The sequence below is a fragment of the Zeugodacus cucurbitae genome, chromosome 5 (genome assembly GCF_028554725.1).
Source record: "Zeugodacus cucurbitae isolate PBARC_wt_2022May chromosome 5, idZeuCucr1.2, whole genome shotgun sequence".
Taxonomy (NCBI): domain Eukaryota; kingdom Metazoa; phylum Arthropoda; class Insecta; order Diptera; family Tephritidae; genus Zeugodacus; species Zeugodacus cucurbitae.
In genome coordinates, this window is record NC_071670.1 from 29,225,205 (window position 1) to 29,244,398 (window position 19,194).

The 19,194-nt window shown below is 33.3% G+C and overlaps 1 protein-coding gene across 8 annotated transcripts in view; it reads right to left on the reverse strand.

Moving 5' to 3' along the window:
• LOC105217132 (hypothetical protein) overlaps positions 1-17,220 on the reverse strand; it is a 33,173-nt gene extending 15,953 nt beyond the window's left edge. Inside the window, exons 1-2 of one of the 8 annotated variants that reach the window (XM_011191980.3) lie at positions 17,033-17,220; positions 15,445-15,566 (exon numbers count right to left, since the gene is read on the reverse strand). The gene's annotated coding sequence lies outside the window, so the exon portion shown is untranslated. Of the gene's footprint in view, positions 1-15,444; positions 15,623-17,032 lie in introns of all 8 variants that reach the window. The other 7 variants (XM_011191979.3, XM_011191982.3, XM_011191981.3 and 4 more) reach the window with 7 other exon arrangements.
• Positions 17,221-19,194: the final 1,974 nt, after the last annotated feature.

A 19,194-nucleotide genomic window follows, 5' to 3' on the forward strand; every position in this document is an offset into this window, starting at 1 on the left:
TGACCCTCTTTATGCGCACTTAAGATGGCTATCGTGATGCTACTCAAAAAGGTTTACTTGTTTTGGAGTTTCTCTCTCGTGTGTATATTGCCTCTTTAACCAAGTTTCACTTCAATAAAGCTGTGATGTCCAATAAAATTGTTAATGTTTTATGTATTTTATTTATTTATTTACAGAACATCTTCCAATTCTTACAACCGTGTTGAAAGACGCTACAAAAAGTTGAACACAATTTGGTTAGCGGTAGTGTTTCCTAACTAAACCACCTTTTTGAATTAATACGAAAACGCCATCATATAGAAAGAGCGAGGAAACAGGAAATCCTCAAGTATTCGCTTACCAGATATTTTATAATACTTGACTAATAAAATAAAGTTTTTCTAATTATGACAAAAAAGTAAAAATTTGAGGAACTATTTTAAGTTTAAATATATGAATTGTAAAAATCACGCCTTTTCACTATATAAATTTACCACCAGTGTTCATCAATTCGCTTAAGAAATTAAATTCTGCCGTGCTTATGTTCCGATCAAAATTAAAAATTTAAGATACCATATTCTCTGATATCCATCATTTATAAGTATGTAGTGTATGCAGCGTATATGTATGTACATAGATGGAGAGAAATAGAAAAGCACTGAGCAGCGTGTTGTCAGGGGCAAAGCATAAAAATTAGGAATCGGTTATATTACTCTAATAATGGTTGTAAAATTATAATATCTTAACCATGTAGACATATTTGTAAATGCATTTCTTAACTCTAATTTACAACCGTCAGTGTGCTCTTTTCAACAATTCAGTGAATATTGCAACCAAGTTGCAAAGCACTGACATCATCATGCCAAATTAGCATTCAGCCGACGGAAAAAGTGTTGTAAAATACTGAGCAAAGTAAAAATGATTAATCATTATCTCTCGTATAGCTCTATGTCTCGCCTGTCTGTGCTGTCTCCATGGATACCCAAATAGTAGTCCACCATTCCGCCTATATGCTGATGCTTCTCACATGCGGTACTCATGTGCCGCTGACGTCTGTCAAACTGTCTGTCTCACTGATTATTAGCCGTGCTGATTTTGGCACAAACAAATGGCTTCAAGCTTAAAGCAGAAGTAGAATTTTTTTCAGTAACAATCTCATACATTCGAGTATAACTAGTGAAGAACGAAACGTGGAATAAGCTAAAAAGCATTAAGCAAACGGAGCTGCGTATGTTGCCACATAAAGATGAGTGTTGGCGTTGATTGCCGTAATTAGTGGTCCACCGCTGCTTATCAGGGACACGGCCATTTGTGTGTTTTGACACAAACTGAAAACGAATTCTTATAGCAGTGACTCTGATTAATTCCATGTTTGTAGGTACGCTCTTTGTAACGCCGACACGTGGTAGATACATATGTAAGCGTTTCAAAAAACAATTAAATGATATGAAAGACAACGAAAATGGGTACTCATGAGGTTGCTCAAGGTTATACTCGTATGTAGCATATCTCCTGCAATGTTTGCACCTTTTCACCATTTTCACGTCCGCCTTTATTCTATTGAAGTTATTATTTAGAAACCCGTGAGATCAATACAAACTTTTATATTCAAAATCTCTTTGTGTTTAAGAATATTTTTATTGTTGAAAATTCACAATAAGTTCAAAAGAGAATATATTTGGTGGAAGAAAAGCAATAAAGAATATAGCTTTTATACTATTATATTTGTATATATTTACAAAACAGTCTCCTCGATTTCCGCTGCCTTAACTCACCACTGAGAATTGCATATGTATATGTGTTTTTATTTACATGAAATGCAAAGGTAGTTACGTATACCTGTATATTATTAGTTCTCAGAAATGTAGAACATATAAATATTGGGAGAAAAGGTCAATGTACCTTCAGAAAATTGAGCACAAAGCCATGTTATAATCGCTTTGGCAGCTGAAGCGGACAAGAAGTCAATTTATCATTTACATATATGCACATATATACATGAATGGGACAAATGAAGGAATATTTACCACGTACGAACACATATGTATTTGTCTGAGTCTAGAAGTTACAATATTTTAGACTCAAAGTAATAAATTTTGAAATGGCACACTTCACTCTGCAATCACTTAACATATTCGATATACTTGTATATTGATACAACCTCGACATATCGACCTTTGCCCAATTTGTGAGTAAGTAGGAATTTCAATATAGTAACATGGCACCTGCTTTACTTTTTGAAATGTTATATGCCAAGTAGTAAGTAAATTTTTAACACTTTGTTCCTGATGACTCATTATTTCTAATGAGCAATCGCTAGGACAAACAGCCCAATAACAATTGAAAAACGTTTTGGACGCTTGAAAATATCGTAATCTCTAGAATTCAACCGCCTATATACAGTAAATGTTGGTTCTTCTTTAACTTAAGATATAATATTCAAATAATAAGTGATTAATCGATACAGTTTAGTTAATTTTATAAGTAACAAAATGAATTTACTTTTCACATTATCTACGATTGAACTTTTAGAACATCACAAGATTGAAAACGAGAAAAAATGCCCCTAATTTTGAAAGAGGAAAGTGCTGCTTCATCGAGGCAATGGAACAATTTCTTCAATCGCGCTTCGAATTGCTTCTGCATACTCACAACCCTTCGAGCCTATGTGATACATATATGCAATTTATGTGGTAGATTGCTTCTTTATTATATATTTTGTTTACAGTAAATGGTCAATGCACACTTTACGTGTATCTTCCATTGCTGCAATCACTTGCATTTGTAAACAGTGAAAGCGGTTTTTGCGTTATTGAACTAATATGACTTTAGCACGTAAGCGCTTAACTGTTATACCGTCTGACCATTTGAGACCAAAGCATTTTGCTTTTACTTGCACTTTAAGCAGCACGAAAGTTGTTATGTCAGCTGGCAGGTTTCCTTATATTAATTGCACAGTGATGCACAAATGTGAGCGTGAAAGCAGTATGCTATGCCTACCGCACCTACACACTATCTATATTTACTCGTATAATGTCTGCATAAGTGTGTTTTGAAAACAGCAATTACTGGTTTAACTACTTCATTCATAGAATTAAATATCTTCCTTACAGCTATCATGATATCTAAGACGCATGCGTATACTTGGTTTCCTATAGCTGATTAGTAACAATCACGTGTTGCTATTGCGAATACGTCCATTACGTTTTTTACGGAAAATTCATCACTCGAATTTTTATATAGTGCCGAAAATAGATATATTAGTCTAAAATTATAATACATTTAAAAAACGAATGCTATATATTTTCCAAAATAACTAGTGGCCGGGCCATGAATTGCTGTGGAAAAGGTATATGTTAAATTCTATTATGATTAACTATTTGATAAAGTGGAATTATTTAGGGAGTAACTAATTATTTAAAAATTTAGACAAAAATGTTATAGCCGGTTAAGAATACCAACCTTCTCATAGTATCAAGGTTTAAGTATGAGCTAAGTTATATTAGGATATCCAGATCAAATTATCGCTTGACCAAATGACCGACCGGACAGAGGTGTGTTGAGCTGTTACCACGTCCACTTACCTAAAACTGTGCAAATCTTAATGAGATTCCGTGCTGTGAATATCTGTTGCAAGTTTTAGTTTTTTCTTAACTTCCTCTTTATTTGTTGCGGTTTTGCCTATCTACAATACAATATCGTATTGGTAATCGTACTAATAAATTGAAATATATACTATGTTATCTTTTAAGTTGGATCAAACTGTAGACGTGTGCAAAATTTCATTAAAATCGGTTCGGTAGTTTTGGCGCCAATCCCGGACAAACAATGTGGCATGAAATTTTTATAAATATAGATATATATGGTTTATTATATATACATATCTATTAATTCTCAAAACCCGAGTCAGTACCCGAGGAAAGCGTGTATAATGTATGTACTTATTTTTATTTTTTAGTAACTTACATAATATAATTTACAATGATTTTTCCAATAATTTCTACTTCGAAAGAGTAAACATTTCGATTTTGGAAGTTAACTTCAACTAACGGAGAAAATGGATTGGACCACAACTCGTTTAAATGTTGTATAGTGTAAAAAATGCAGTAGGGACAAATATACATATGTATGTATATTAGACTAACATGTGATGACTAACACATCATTTAAGAAGTTGACTAATGAGTCATGATCGCATGCTATCTCATTACGACTTCTTAGAACATTATATAAAACGGAATATAAATGCTTGTTGATACATTTGCATTTTGAGTTACTAATAACATTCAATATGATCATATTCAGTTAGTCTAGTTCTACAATTTATTGTGACAAAGAAGATTAGTTTCACGACTACAAACGTGGAAATCGCAGCAAAATGTCCGTGGATCGCTAAATCAATAGTATTTGGCAATTCAACTATTTCAAAATAAGACATTAATTATTATGAAAATGAAACTACAAGTCTCTCGCATATGAGCTACGCTCGTATATATATATGCGTTTAAACTCCTCTCACTCGATAAAGAGCGATTATTTGTATTAACGTAAGCAGTTTTATAAGGAATTGCGTGGTGACACACCTTGTTTCAGATAATGACGAATTCTTGTTGAGCAAGCCTAAAAACTATATACGCCGCCGCAAGGCTATTAACGTTAGGAATTAATATTTTTTCATATAAGCTCGATTCTCGACTTGTAAACTGCGAAACTTCATGCTTCACAGCATTGTGTTTCAGCTTGCACATGCGTATATAGATATACATTGAGAGTATATGAAATACTCAATATATATTTATATATGTGTGTCAATATTTTGTGAGATTTTTTCACATACGCTTCATGGTGACTAATCCAAATAAAAGCCGATTTGTGATTATGAGGAAATTTTACTGCTTTGACGCTACACCTGGTAATTCTTACCTGAAAAAAAACGAGAAGAGAGAGATTACGTGAGTGAATTTACAAAGATGTGTAATCGTGATTGCGTATATTAAAAATTCATTACACACATGTGCACATCATTTTGTTCTATACAAAATATTATTATAAAAATACAAAAAATGTACGCTTCTACGACTTGACTATTGCATGGAAAGTTAAATCTCTGCTTATATATCAACTATTATTACTTGAGAAAAAAATGATACCTTTTGATTCTTTCAAGAAGTAACATGTGCGGCTACTTATAAAATTTGTAATTATTTTTGATGCCGTTAAAGTTTTACGATAAGTTAAAATTATGAAAGTTTCCTACCATGAAGAGATTTGAATATGGTGATAATAAACCAACCTGTATTTAATTAGTATTCTTTCTTTTACTCATTTTTTTTTATCAAAATATATTATATAATATCTAAATACAAACAGTTATACTTTTATATATATTTTTTTTACAATTGCCGTCATTTTCTGACAGAGAACGGGTTTTACTCGAATTTATTCCATCATCCTCTGTTTGAAAAATATTTAACAGTTAAGCGAATGTTTATATACTTCTATATTTATAAAAATGTCTCCATATAATACATTTTATTAAATTGAAAATGTGAAATTTACTTTTAACATTTACATATATCGTCAGTACTATTATATATTTCACAAATACAATTGAAAGACAATCTGCAGATGTTGGAATCGGTTTCGCTAAAGTAAAAAATCAGGTTCTCGCAGTTAGGTGAGAAAATATAAATACAAGTTCATACTACATACTTTTACATACATACATATATATGTAGGGGTTTGCATTAATGCCGCTATTGCACATCACAAGTGGGAAGAATATGACTAAATACGTATCGCATCTGAGACACTTCAAGGTCAGCGAGTGAATTTCTTAGCGCTCTGCAGCAAAGAAATGCAATTACTTTTTAGAATGCAGAATTTTATGATGTTTTTTTCTTTTTATAAACCAGTTAGTCATTAGTAATGTTCATCAAATAACTGTAATGAGACCATTAAACCATCAATATTCCTTATAAAAAGCATTGTCCATAAAAATCAAGTTATTTTTTCTTAATAAGTTATTTTTTTCTTAATATTATTGAACGACTGAATAGCATTATAAGCGCTCATAACATAGAAAGTGAGTGGAATTGGTCCTTATATATCCGGAACTACCAAACCTAATAGACATTATAATTAAGTGCACCGATAAATTCAGCGCCATAATATTAATAAGGCTTTGAAAAGTAGTTAACTCTTTACCTCTATTTTAAAACAAAATAAAATAAAATTATCATAACTACCAACGAATCAAACATTATTTATTGTTTTCTTCATTTCTTCTTCCTTGCAATACTAAAATGAAATATGAACCGAGCGAAATTACGAATGTACGGATTTCAACAATATATTTAGGAGAATTTTTAAATATAAAATAATGAAAACTTTACTGATTAGTCGAAGCGTTATCGTTAATTATTTAAAAATTATATTTTTGTATTCGTTGTCGTATTGGTAAAGTTCTCCAATTAGAATTATCTCTCACTCCTAAATTTTTTTCACATTCTAACTCTGCGCTGGTAAAATACAAAATGAGACAGCCAACATTGTAACAGCCAATTGTATAGAGTTTTTTTTTTAATGCAAGGGCGGAAATTCCAGACGAATTGCACAACGTAAAGTATACCATACATACCAGCCGCTGGAGTGCAGCCGAATAGTTTTGCGAATTCTGCGTGGTCGGGACTACATAGTAGTGTAACAACGTGAAGGCTGCTGGCGTTGGTAAAACAATATGTGTTACCCGAACATTAGTACATACATACACATAGTGCTATGCTCTGGAGCGGAAGGTGCGTTGATTGCATTATTACGTTTATTTTCCAACCAGATTTGTTGGTTGATAGGTTAGTCGGTGCGAAGCGTTGCATGTGAGGCGCAATGCCAACAGCAGGAAATTGTTGGCGTGTTGCGGCTAAACAATAAATGACGCGATGCTGTCTCGTGTACGTACATATGTACACTTTTTTATACAACCGCGGCATGTACGACACTATAACGCTTGCATGCGAATAAATGCGTCAGCGCATAATATCTGTGGGTAAATCAGCAAAATTATGCCCATACGGAATACCTTTGTCTATTGTCGGTTGAATAGACAGGCCGCTAGACAGACAAGTCTTCCGATAACAAGCTGTCCGCCAGCATGTAGACACAACTATTTGCAGATAAATATTTAAGTTGCAAAGGGAAGAATTGGCATATGTTTGTAAGGAAAGAAACTACACGGTCCTTGCTTTGAAAAGGAGGAGTAAGTATGAACTTAGTATGGATGCTTACATTCTAGTATAGAAGTATTTTTATAACTTCAAAAGCCGAAGTTCTTAGAAACTGATACAGGAACTCCATTAAAACTTGAACATGTGCAACAGTTTCATAATTTTGTAGTTGCCACTATTTCATGTTTAAAATTTTTAATTTTGGCCTAGGAATTTAGAGTCTAGTGCTTTTATTAAAACATTATATTTTGGAACTTATATGTATGTATATATAATTTACGCTGAAATTCCAAAATTATATCAATATGCTGTAGAGCTTGCTGACTTGAAGTTTGAGAGACCTTTTTATTTTTAGTTTCAAAAATGGTTTCTGCGATATTAACGTTTCTATTTTTAGCATAAGATCATCAAGTAAAATGATAATAAAACTCAAAGCTGTGAAAAAGAGTGCACCAATACATATTTGGATTTAAATTTTCCAAAAATGTTATTTCTATGCTTTATATGTATATATATATATTGCTACATAGTGTTACTATAATTTCTGGAGAGTTGCTCTAATGAGAAAATAATTATGGCTGAATACTAAATTATGTTCTGAAGCGGATTTACTACTTTATTTGTTGTTTTACACAGATAACTTATATTTATTGTTGTTTGTTTATCTCAAAGCATTCAGTGTGCTTAGAAATGACTTTGCTGTAAAAGCCGTTTTAAAGTCATTGTGGTTTTACTTTGTCTTCACCAGCTTTTGTTTTCCGTCTCATTATTATTGTTTATCTAACAATTCCTTCATACATATGCAGCGTATTTATGTGCTTTTTAAATGAATGTATGTCTACTCTATATGCAAGAGCTGTAGCTTCCGTAAAGTTTCCACGTTTTTCTTTATACAGACTCTTAAGTGAACATGCACTGCGAAATATTTCAATATATAAAGTAATTGTGGCGCTGTAATCGCTGACTTACAACAATGCACTTAAATACACATGTTATATCCGAGATATTCTGTAAGGATATATATAAGCATATCTTAGCTAAATTCGACAAAACAGTTTTAGGGAAATTTATGAAATGCTTAAAAATTATTGTTCGTTTCGAGATAGATGGAACTAATTGTCTTGGAATGCATACTTATAGGTTAAAGATAAGGATAATAGTCTAGGGGATAATTGCCAGTTGGTTTCCCTATACTTTAACAACGTTTAAAAATTGTTTGCATTTATACCGAAAACTGGTGGAAATATTACGAAACACTTAGCATAAATAAGATAAGAGACACTCTTCTGGTCATATGACATACAAATCCTAAAAAGACTCCCCAAGCTTACTTAAATAAGAAAACGTTTCTCAAAAATGAGCTATCCATCAATGGTAGACTACCGGCAAATATTTAACGACTATTTTATTCCATACATTGTTCAAATATTAAGTGATTTCAACAGGTGTAACAAGCTATACAGGGGCATCAATCTTTTGGGATATTACCTTGGTGTCCGTATCACATTAAGAAATAGACTTGTCAATAGTCAGAGTCTGAAAACTGTCATTCAAAAATTTACTCTTCGTTAGCAAGCTAGTGGAAACAGTTCGTTATTGCTTTCTCGACAATATTTCTTTTTTATACTCTCGCAAAAAATGTTGCTAAAGAGAGTATTATAGTTTTGTTCACATAACGGTTGTTTGTAACACCCAAAACTAAACGAGTTGGATATAGGGTTATATATACCAAAGTGATCAGGGTGAAGAGTGGAGTTCAAATCCGAATGTTTGTCTGTCCGTCCGTCCGTCCGTCCGTCCGTCCACCCGTCTGTGCAAGCTGTAACTTGAGTAAAAATTAATATATCTTGATGAAACTTGGCACACTTATTTCTTGGCACCATAGGAAGGTTGCTATCGAAAATGAGCAAAATCGGACCACTGCCACGCCCACAAAATGGCGAAAACCGAAAACACATAAAGTGCCATAACTAAGCCATAAATAAAGCTATGGAAATAAAATTTGCTATGAAGGATCGCACTATGAAGGGGCATATTTTGATGTAATTTTTTTGGGGAAGTGGGCGTGGCCCCGCCCCCTACTAAGTTTTTTGTACATATCTCGCAAACCAATAGAGCTATATAAACCAAACTTTCTGCAGTCGTTTTTTTTAGCCACTTCCTAATACAGTGTAAAAATTTAAGAAATCGGATCATAACCACGCCCACCTCCCATACAAAAGTTAGGTTGAAAATAACTAAAAGTGGGTTAACTCACTAACGAAAAACGTCAGAAACACTAAATTTCACATAAGAAATGGCAGATGAAAGCTGCACTCAGATTTTTTTACAAAATGGAAAATGGGCGTGGCGTCGCCCACTTATGGGTCAAAAACCATATCTCAGGAACTACTCGACCGATTTCAATGAAACTTGGTTTGTAATAGTTTCCGTACATCCCAATGATATGTTGTGAAAATAGGCCAAATCTCTTCACAACCACGCCTACTTATATATATAACAAGCCCCATATATATATAACAAGTAACAACAAGTAACAACAAATGTTAGCGATCACTTTTACGTTCTATGGTTATTGAATGAATAAAACAAAAATAATGAAGTCATTGAATAAGTGAAAAAGTGAACAATTGAACAATGCTAAAAAATGCCTTGTTGCAATGTATGTATAAAACAAAGAAGGCCTTACATCCCATTCCAACGTAAAAGCAAAGAAAACAATACACAAACATAAGAACGCATGGACAGTAATAAATAGGCCAAATCGCTTCACAACCACGCCTACTTCCTATATACCAGAACTTTGAAGACAATCTGAATCGTTTACTTTACAATATATAAAGTAAGTACTAGTGAAAATATCGGTGCAGCACTTTGCACAAATACTATGTTAATAGTGTGGCAGCCCCATTCTAAAAACCGCCGAAATCGGACCATAGGTTTTTAAGGCCCCATATATCGAACACGAGGACCTCGGTGCTTCTAACCTAATATTATGGTTTCCAACTTTCAATGGACTTTATACAATATATATGACGAATATGTGGGTCAAATTGTGTATTATATAATATAAATAAAGTTAAATATATAAATTGCGAGAGTATAAAATGTTCGGTTACACCCGAACTTAACCCTTCCTTACTTGTTTTTCTTTAATGTTATCCATTTTTCAACCAACAAACTTACAACAGCAGTTCACATCATATCAATGTATTGTTTTGTAATAGGTTTTCATTGCAGTACTTGTGCCGTATTCTTTCTGATTTCATTTTATTTTTTTAATAAACGAAAGGAGGAAGCTTTTAATATATAACGTATAAATCACTTACGTAAATGTTGAGTAAATTTGAATCAGAAGTGGGTAAATGATATCTGTAATAAGTTATTGTGGACATTTTAAAATATATTAAAAACAATAATTATCTGTGTAAGTGAAAACAATTTGATATGTAGCTTATATCTACATATTCCTACAACAAAACGAGTTTGTACTTGTTATAAAATGGCTTGATTGTCCACAACTATGCTCCCAGATATGGCCAACTAACTGGTATGTTGAGAAGTATTAAGAATGTGGACAAGAATAATCACCCATTTTGACGTGAAATAAATCTTTTTTACAATGCTTGGCTGTAAAATGTGCTTTGCATAAAGTACGCCTTCATTTAATAATCATTAATTAATATTATGACTTGGTCATTTAAGGGCATGCATTGGACGGCAAGTATTAATATGTACTACATATACATACTTTGTCTCAAACGTACAGTATTGCTATAATAATGTGAAACTTTCATCTAGCAACAAAGTGGATTTTATTTTACATGAATACAGCGGAAATGAGTTTTTATGACCTAATAACCAACTTTATTGGGTTTTAAACTAATATTACTTCAAATATAAAAGTAACGTTTCTATATTTCAGAGCATTCTCTAAGATCAAAACATCTATCGAATGTTGTTTCAGTATATGGACCTGATACGTAAAACTTTTAGCAACCTGTTTTTAATCAAGTGCAACTTACATAGGTTTAAATAAATGTTTAATAAAATTTAAGACGTCTTAGGGTAATTTTCTCTGTGGATACTATATACATATGTATACTAGTAATATACGGTTTTAAGTATTTTTTGTTCAAATATTATATACACATTTATTTGCAAAAATGTCCTTCTTATTCAACGTCATACATCTACTTTATTGCAATTCTTCGGCTCACCAGTTTACTTATGTTCTCAAACTTTGGTGGCGAGCAGACTGTAACATGACATGCGCTTGCTTGATTCCTCTTGACATTCAGTTTGATTAGTAAAATGCATGGCAACATCACTTTCAGTTAACCCATTTCAATGTTGCTAAATAGAACAGCAACGACCACCCCACTACCATTATATATGTATATGTGTTAAGGTTTATTCTACTGGTTGGGTATTTAATTCATGATGTGTCAGCTCAGAGAGGCCGCCTGCGATGATGCGTGCCGCGCATATTTATATTTGTGCATGCTCGTCAATCTCTCCTGCAACGACTAGATCATAAACCAAATGAGCGATGGGATGCCCTAGCTGGCATAGTATAACTTATGCCAACAGGATCTCTATAAATTTGCCCATTACTAGTGGATAGACACGAGCAGGCAACAGCAGAGGTATATGTACATACACACATGAGTATTGTGCATAACTTTTTCATATGTTTCAGGTATATATACAGATTTAGAGCATAGCAACACAAGTGTCATTTGCTCAAAGTCTAATTGAATCTAGCTTTTTTTAAGTATGGATTTTTATTAATGATTGTCGTCGAAGTCAGAAATGGTGGAATACCACATGGGGTGCACCTTCTAAGCTTTCATATATTTATTCAGCTCAAATTCCAAGGAGCGCAATTGAATTTATACAGACACATTTTGCAGATTTGACATTTGACTACTTTAACTTGATGCTGGAAAAAACAATACGAGATGCAGTGCTAAATAGAGAAGGTACAATCTTCTATAAGAGTAACAGCTGCTGGCGTACGCCGATGATATTGATATCATCGGAAGCAACAACCGCGCCGTTAGTTCTGGTAATTCTAGTTATGGGTCTGGAATATCTCCTGTCATCAAACAAACAGTCAACGCTCTCGCGTCTCGGCCCCCACGTCACTGTTGACAGTCATAACTTTGAAGTTGTAGATAATTTCGTATACTAAGGAACCAGTATCAACAACAGCAACAATGTCAGCCTTGAAATTCAGCGTAGAATCACTCTTGCGAACAGGTGCTACGTTGGACTGAGTGGGCAATTAAAAAGTAAAGTACTATCTCGACGAACCAAAAATAACTCTACAAGTCGCTTATCATTCCCGTCCTGATTTATGGTGCAGAAGCGTGGACGATGTCAACATCCGATGAGACGACACTAGGAGTTTTTCGAGAGGAACATTTGGAGCAAGTTTTATTTTTAAGAATGCACATTGTTATGAATATAAATGTAAATTCTTGTTAGTTGGTTTTAACAACTGCATTTTAATAAAATTAGCATACAATTCATATGATAAGACACTACTTCGCTGGTAAACACAACAAGTAACAACAAATGTTAACGATCACTTTTACGTTCTATGGTTATTGAATGAATAAAACAAAAATAATGAAGTCATTGAATAAGTGAATAAGTGAACAATTGAACAATGCTAAAAAATGCCTTGTTGCAATGTATGTATAAAACAAAGAAGGCCTTACATCCCATTCCAACGTAAAAGCAAAGAAAACAATACACAAACATAAGAACGCATGGACAGTAATCTCCATGTAGAAATTCATACATTTTCAATGAGTGTGGGTATATGTGCATATGAATCTATACCAATTCCATATAAATGCGTTAATATTTATTTACAATCGGTTGACAATGGCAGCACTGAATATTTATTATGCAAAAGCTAGACTGACGCGTCGCATAACCAAATGCATATTTGTACTACTGTGTACTTGCTTATAAGCAAACTTACATACATACAAGTTAGTGTGTGAGTGTACATATGAAAATGTGTGGTAGCAGTTAATCTCAGACATGGGTAGGTCGACGTTGAAAAGCGTTCACTGCGTTCCTGGCAGAAAAAGAACGAATTTGAATGCGTAAAAAACAAGTAAAGAAATAAAATAGTAGAAAGACTTAAGCAGCGAACATAGCAACGCGAACACAATCCGCAAGCGTCAATGGTCAAACAAGTTGCCAATTGAATAATCAGCCAACCAACTATGGACTTTACGCCCACGATTGTGCAGCTTATTTTGGTATGAGCCACCTTGTATAATCCCGCGTTTTTATTATGTTACATTTTCATTTGCGGTTTTGGTCGTTCGCATTTTTGAATAAAGACAATTTTGCAGCCAAAACACATAACTTTTATAATTTTAAAGCGGCTTAAGATTTGTTTTATTTTTCTGGATTGCATGAGCAGTCTAATCTTTGATTGATCGTCAAACACCCACCAATTCTAAAAGGTCTACAAGAATGTTTCGTAGAAGATGTGGAGAAGATTATTGAACCTGTCAAATAAATTGAATAGTGGTATAAGTGTCACGTGGGTTTATAAGTTTGTTAGTTACTTAGCGCTGAGACCGCATCATTTCCATGTTGGTGTTATTTCGGTGTTGGTGTCACATATCTATTACTAGTTTTGCAGCTGTGGTTACCATAAAAATGAAGTAAAATTTGTGTAATAAGATTTTGCCTTGATAACTTCTTTTCAACTTTAGCAATAAACATGTAAGGAAAGCCTAAGTTCGGCTGCCACCGAACATTATATACTCTCGCAATTTATTTATATAGTTTTATTAAGATATCACACAATTTGACATAAAGTCCACTAGAATCATGAAAATCATCACATGGCAACTTTTTGGCGTCATATAATTAACCAAACACCAAGTACAAATTTACAATTATATCCATATACGAGTAGTGTAGTTTAAGATGATTTTTGGTGTTCTCCGGAAATTCAAAAACTTCTTAATATAATAAATAGGCTTATTGAAAACGTTATTATATACAAAAATTTCTGTTCTGATTTTTACATATTTGAACTATTGACTAAAGCGTGAGTCTTGGTCTAGAAAATTATAAATCATCTTTTTTAAATGTTGTTATTTTAGTTATTTATAAGTATGTTTGTCTTTCAATACATTTAATTTATAACTGTTTGAACAAATAAAGTGAAGCCTTAAAATTACTAAGCACCGAGTGCGCGAGATTTATAATTTATTACTCTAACTTGTTACACCTTCAGAAAAAGAGGGTGAGTAGCGCTCAAAAGTAATCGTGCGATATACATATTTCCATCCAGAGTAAATGGGTAATCAATATGATAGTTAAATAAGCCTACTACTGTCAATCGAACGTTTCTCTAACTATCCTTACAAGAAGTTTTCTCAAAAAATGGAACAATTTATTGCAGACGGATTAATCATGGTTGACCTCAGATTTCTGTTTTTCCGTTTTTTTTATTTGTTAGCAAAAGACTCATGTCTCGATATATGAGGCATGAAGACAGATGTGTTCAACAACAATGTGAATGCATAGATATCTAGATTAAAAGTTTAAAGGTCGAATCCCAAATGCTATAGAACCAGAACTTGTTATAAAATATACTTTAAATTATATATTATTATTTATATTATACTTATGCCCCAATGTAGTGTTTAAGGTACTCTTCAAGTATGCATTAAATATATAAACACTGAATATAGCCCACATATTATAAGAGCGCAAGTCAGTTTTTAAATGGGTTAATTCAATGCAACTCACAACGTCTGTCAGTTGCGTGCTTGCCTTAAATTACAATTCTTAATAATTATCCGAGGTGCACATGAAACCCGTTGGCATAACTACTTGAAAATCAGTTAGCTAACAGTCGTCACGCTTCAGTGGCAACAATCAAGGAGTCTTACATATATTCATGTGTAAACTTTGTATACAATATATGTGGCATATATGCGCATACATAGGAGCGATTAAATCTTTGCTTTTTTGACGATCGGAAGTATCAACTGAAAATTAGCTGTAGTAGATGTGGCTTGCGCACATATTTGAAATCTCAGTCATATAGAAACGATAAATTTAAAATATTTTTTTTATTAAACCACTAATTTTTAGCTATATGATAACATGTAAGTATTAACATTATTAATAAGGTAATATTTTGTTTTTGTTTTTTTAATTTGCGAAATCTTTACGCTAAATTGAAACTCACCTCAGCTTTACGTGCATTCAAAATGTGTATCCAATATAAGATTTAACTTAAATTTTATATCTGTTGGAAATTCGCTTCGCTTTTGCTGAGTACTCAAAGTCTCCAAAACAATGTTTCAGTCTCTGTTATTTGACAAGCAGAGAAAAATATACGAGCATTAAAACAAGTTCACGAAAACCTACAACACAAAACGACCGAAAAGACTTTGAATTAGCCGAAAAAGTGTACATGTGTATGCAAAAGTATGAAAACACCTTCATATGTACACATGAACAACAGCAACAAGCCGAGCAGCCAAGCTTGGCATCAGAAGCAGAAGCGAGTTAAAGCCAAAACTTGTTACCGCTGCTCACATCTACACAGGGCTACAAAATTTTGAGTTGATGACGTTACGTTGTTATATCTTATTTTTGGTATATTGAGTTTATTTTCGTTGTTTTTTGCATTAATTAATACACTGTTTTTTTTTTGTTTGGTGCATTTGATAAATTTGCTTTTTCACTTCGCTTTGTTGGTCAAAACTGGCTGCGCACAACTGATGACTATCAGCTGTTTTTTATTTAAAAGCTTTATATGAAGACGAATTCAGTGGAATCGAAAAACGCATGAATGTGTGTATTTAACGTGAACAACACTGTGAATTCGAGCCAATGATTCCTACCGACTTGGCCCGTTCACCTTGAGTTGCCAAAAATTCAAAATGACATAGCTACGCTCACACATTTCGTCGTGAGGTTATGAAATAATTGCCAATACGTCGGAACGGTAAATTCATATATTTTAAGCTTAAAATCGTTTTAACTTCCAAACTGCAGATGCTGGTTGGAATCTGGCACTCTTTGTATATATGGGACCTATGTGTATGTGCATTTCTGCAAAACCGAATGGCACTTCTGTTAAATATATTTCATTAAGCTTATGAAATTGTTGATATTTGATGAACTTGTGACATGATTAGTAAGTCACATCCGCATTGACGGTTTAGTACAATAATTAAAACAAAAGCTTAATACACATACTTATATCAGATGTATGCAATTTTAATGTACGTACGTTTTATTTATTTATGAGTTTTTGTGTTTTTAGTTTCACTGCTGACCCCATTTGTTGACATTTACACTTAATGGTTTTGTTGTATTTCAGTAATTAAATTTTTGTTGTTTTTCATTTACATATACGATATATACTTTTACTAATTATTTCCACACCTTTGCACAAATTTTGCTATTATATAAAGGGTCAGTCGTTGCATAGTGTTGAAATTAGCAATATTTGTTGTTGTTTGTTTGCATACATCTCGCGCTCCCATCCACACCCACTTCTCTACACATTTTTCATTGTTGATTTTCAAATGAATTTTTTTTTATATCTCACAGTGTTGTAGGTATATATACATATGTGTTGTAAAGTAGTTTAGTTTCAATTTGTAATTGGTCGCTTGGTAACATATCAAAAACTAAGATTTTCCTATTACTTTTAATGTAAACTTTTAACAATTCACTTTTAAAAGTACCTCACCACATATAACCGCTCTCAATATCGAAAATAGTTTATCCGCGTACGTAATGCACTCAGCTTTTTTACTCACTTCATTTGAATATTTGCTCTTCTATTTGTGTTTAAAACACACAAAAGCGCACAACCGACTAGTAAAACACAATACACTACCTAGCTGCCAAACATATATACAAATGTGTATATACCAATAATGATAGTAAGTACCACAATAGTCCGTACCGTGACCCACTCTGTTTGATTACCTGCTCTCGACTGTTTTAGCCATACACCTCAAAGCTTTGCTGTAGCTGCTTTAGCTAATATTAACGGTCGAAGTCTCCACACACACACGCAATGTAGCTTAGCGGGCGACTTGTTGCATTAGACAGAATCACGTCTAAAAGCGCTAGTTACGCCTTGCGCGCTCAGCCGAGAAATCCAACACTTTAACTGCTGCTTCGTTCACATAGTATTCTCTACAAACTCAGTGATCGTTTTTGTAGACTTTTCGCGTATCGTTGGCGCAAGAGCGGCTATTGCATGGTGAATTCAACAATCGTGTACATTAGAATCCCAATTTGCTGTGCAGCCTTGATGTGGCTGCTGGCTGCTCTCTTAATTTTATTTACAATTTCAAGCTTCGCTAAAATTACAAAAACAAATAATAAATATGGTATGGTAGTTGCTAAACCAACACTGTCTTTAAATTCAATATTTTGTTAACAAGAAACTTGTTTCAGTCTGCTGGTTTGTTTATATCCCGTTTGACCACACAACAGTGAAAAGAAAAAATATTATTTTATTAGAAATAGAAATTTGAGTACCAATCCTAAGTCAGCATATTTAATATGCATTTGACCGATTTGCATGTTTCAAAGCTGTGGTAGCTTAGCTGATTCAAATTCAAAAATTATTCAAGTTTTTCAGATTAAAATTCTTTGCACCATAGTTGGACACCTTTTTCTGTGAGAAAAGATCTCCTCCACCGAGATCTAAAAGTGCTCACTATAAAGGAAACAATTGAGGAATTTATTAGACGTTATCTCTTTCGATTGGAGTACCATGAAAATATATTCGCTATACCACTGCTGGACAATAGTTTGAAGCTTAGATATTGATTTTTAATTTTTATTTATTTTATTTTATACTTACACCACTATATACATATTCATCTACATAGTATTCTCAAGGAATTTAATTATTGTTTTTGTAATTAGACAGCTCATTAATATAATGAAATTATCAAAATATTTGTTGTTATTGATTCGAAATTGGTAAAGTATTCGGCGCTTTGTGCTTCTATGTCTTTTACAGTAGATATCCAATCGCAGCTATCATTTACTTAAGTGAATAGCAAACTCATTTCAAGTTTGATTATGTACACCTAAAACTCTTGTGCATGATTTTTGTTATTTATTCATTTGGCGCGATTGCCTGTAATTCGACTGAATCCGTTATTAGAAAAAATTGCTAACCGAATATAGTAAGACCTGACTGCATTACCCGAATACGGCTTATTGCAGCCACGCACAAGGGTATGTGATTTCAAAATGTCTTGTTGTATAATCCCCTAGCACGCTAATAATTTCAGCATCATAGCCGTATATGTGACGCAAAATGAAGTTAGCAATGATATCACCCTTCCTTATTTTGCAATTTCATAAATTCGCGAATAAAAGTGGGAAAGGAGACACACCGAGAATTGCGCAGGTAGGCATTCATTAAAAATCCAACCTAAACAGTAAAATACATATATACAATAAACAATAAACAACGCAAATCAATAGTTCGTGGGGTATTATTAGACGCATAAACACGGCGTTGCGGATATAGCCAATTATTTGACATTTCTGTTAAGATAAAAGTAACTATGCAACTTTGAACATGATATTTATTTTCGTATTTATTTCACTATGATTTCTTTAAATTCCTTCCGCCCAGCTATTATTTGCTAACCATGGGCAAATAACACTAAAATACGCAATTATAAATTCCTGAAGTACGGTACAAAAGACTTAAGACACGAACGCTCGCCTTACCATTCCACTTCTTCGATGTATTTATACTTTCCACCGTCTCCACGTGTCGTTCTCGCGCAGCAGCATGTGGGCGGAGTTAAGCACCTTAGCTTGTAATTTGATATCTTTTAACTTTCTTGTGCCAGCATTATATAAGCATTTGTATAAGTGCTTATACAGCAAATAATCTTAAATATGTTTATAGCCGGCAAGGCAATCAATTTTTTATGCTCGC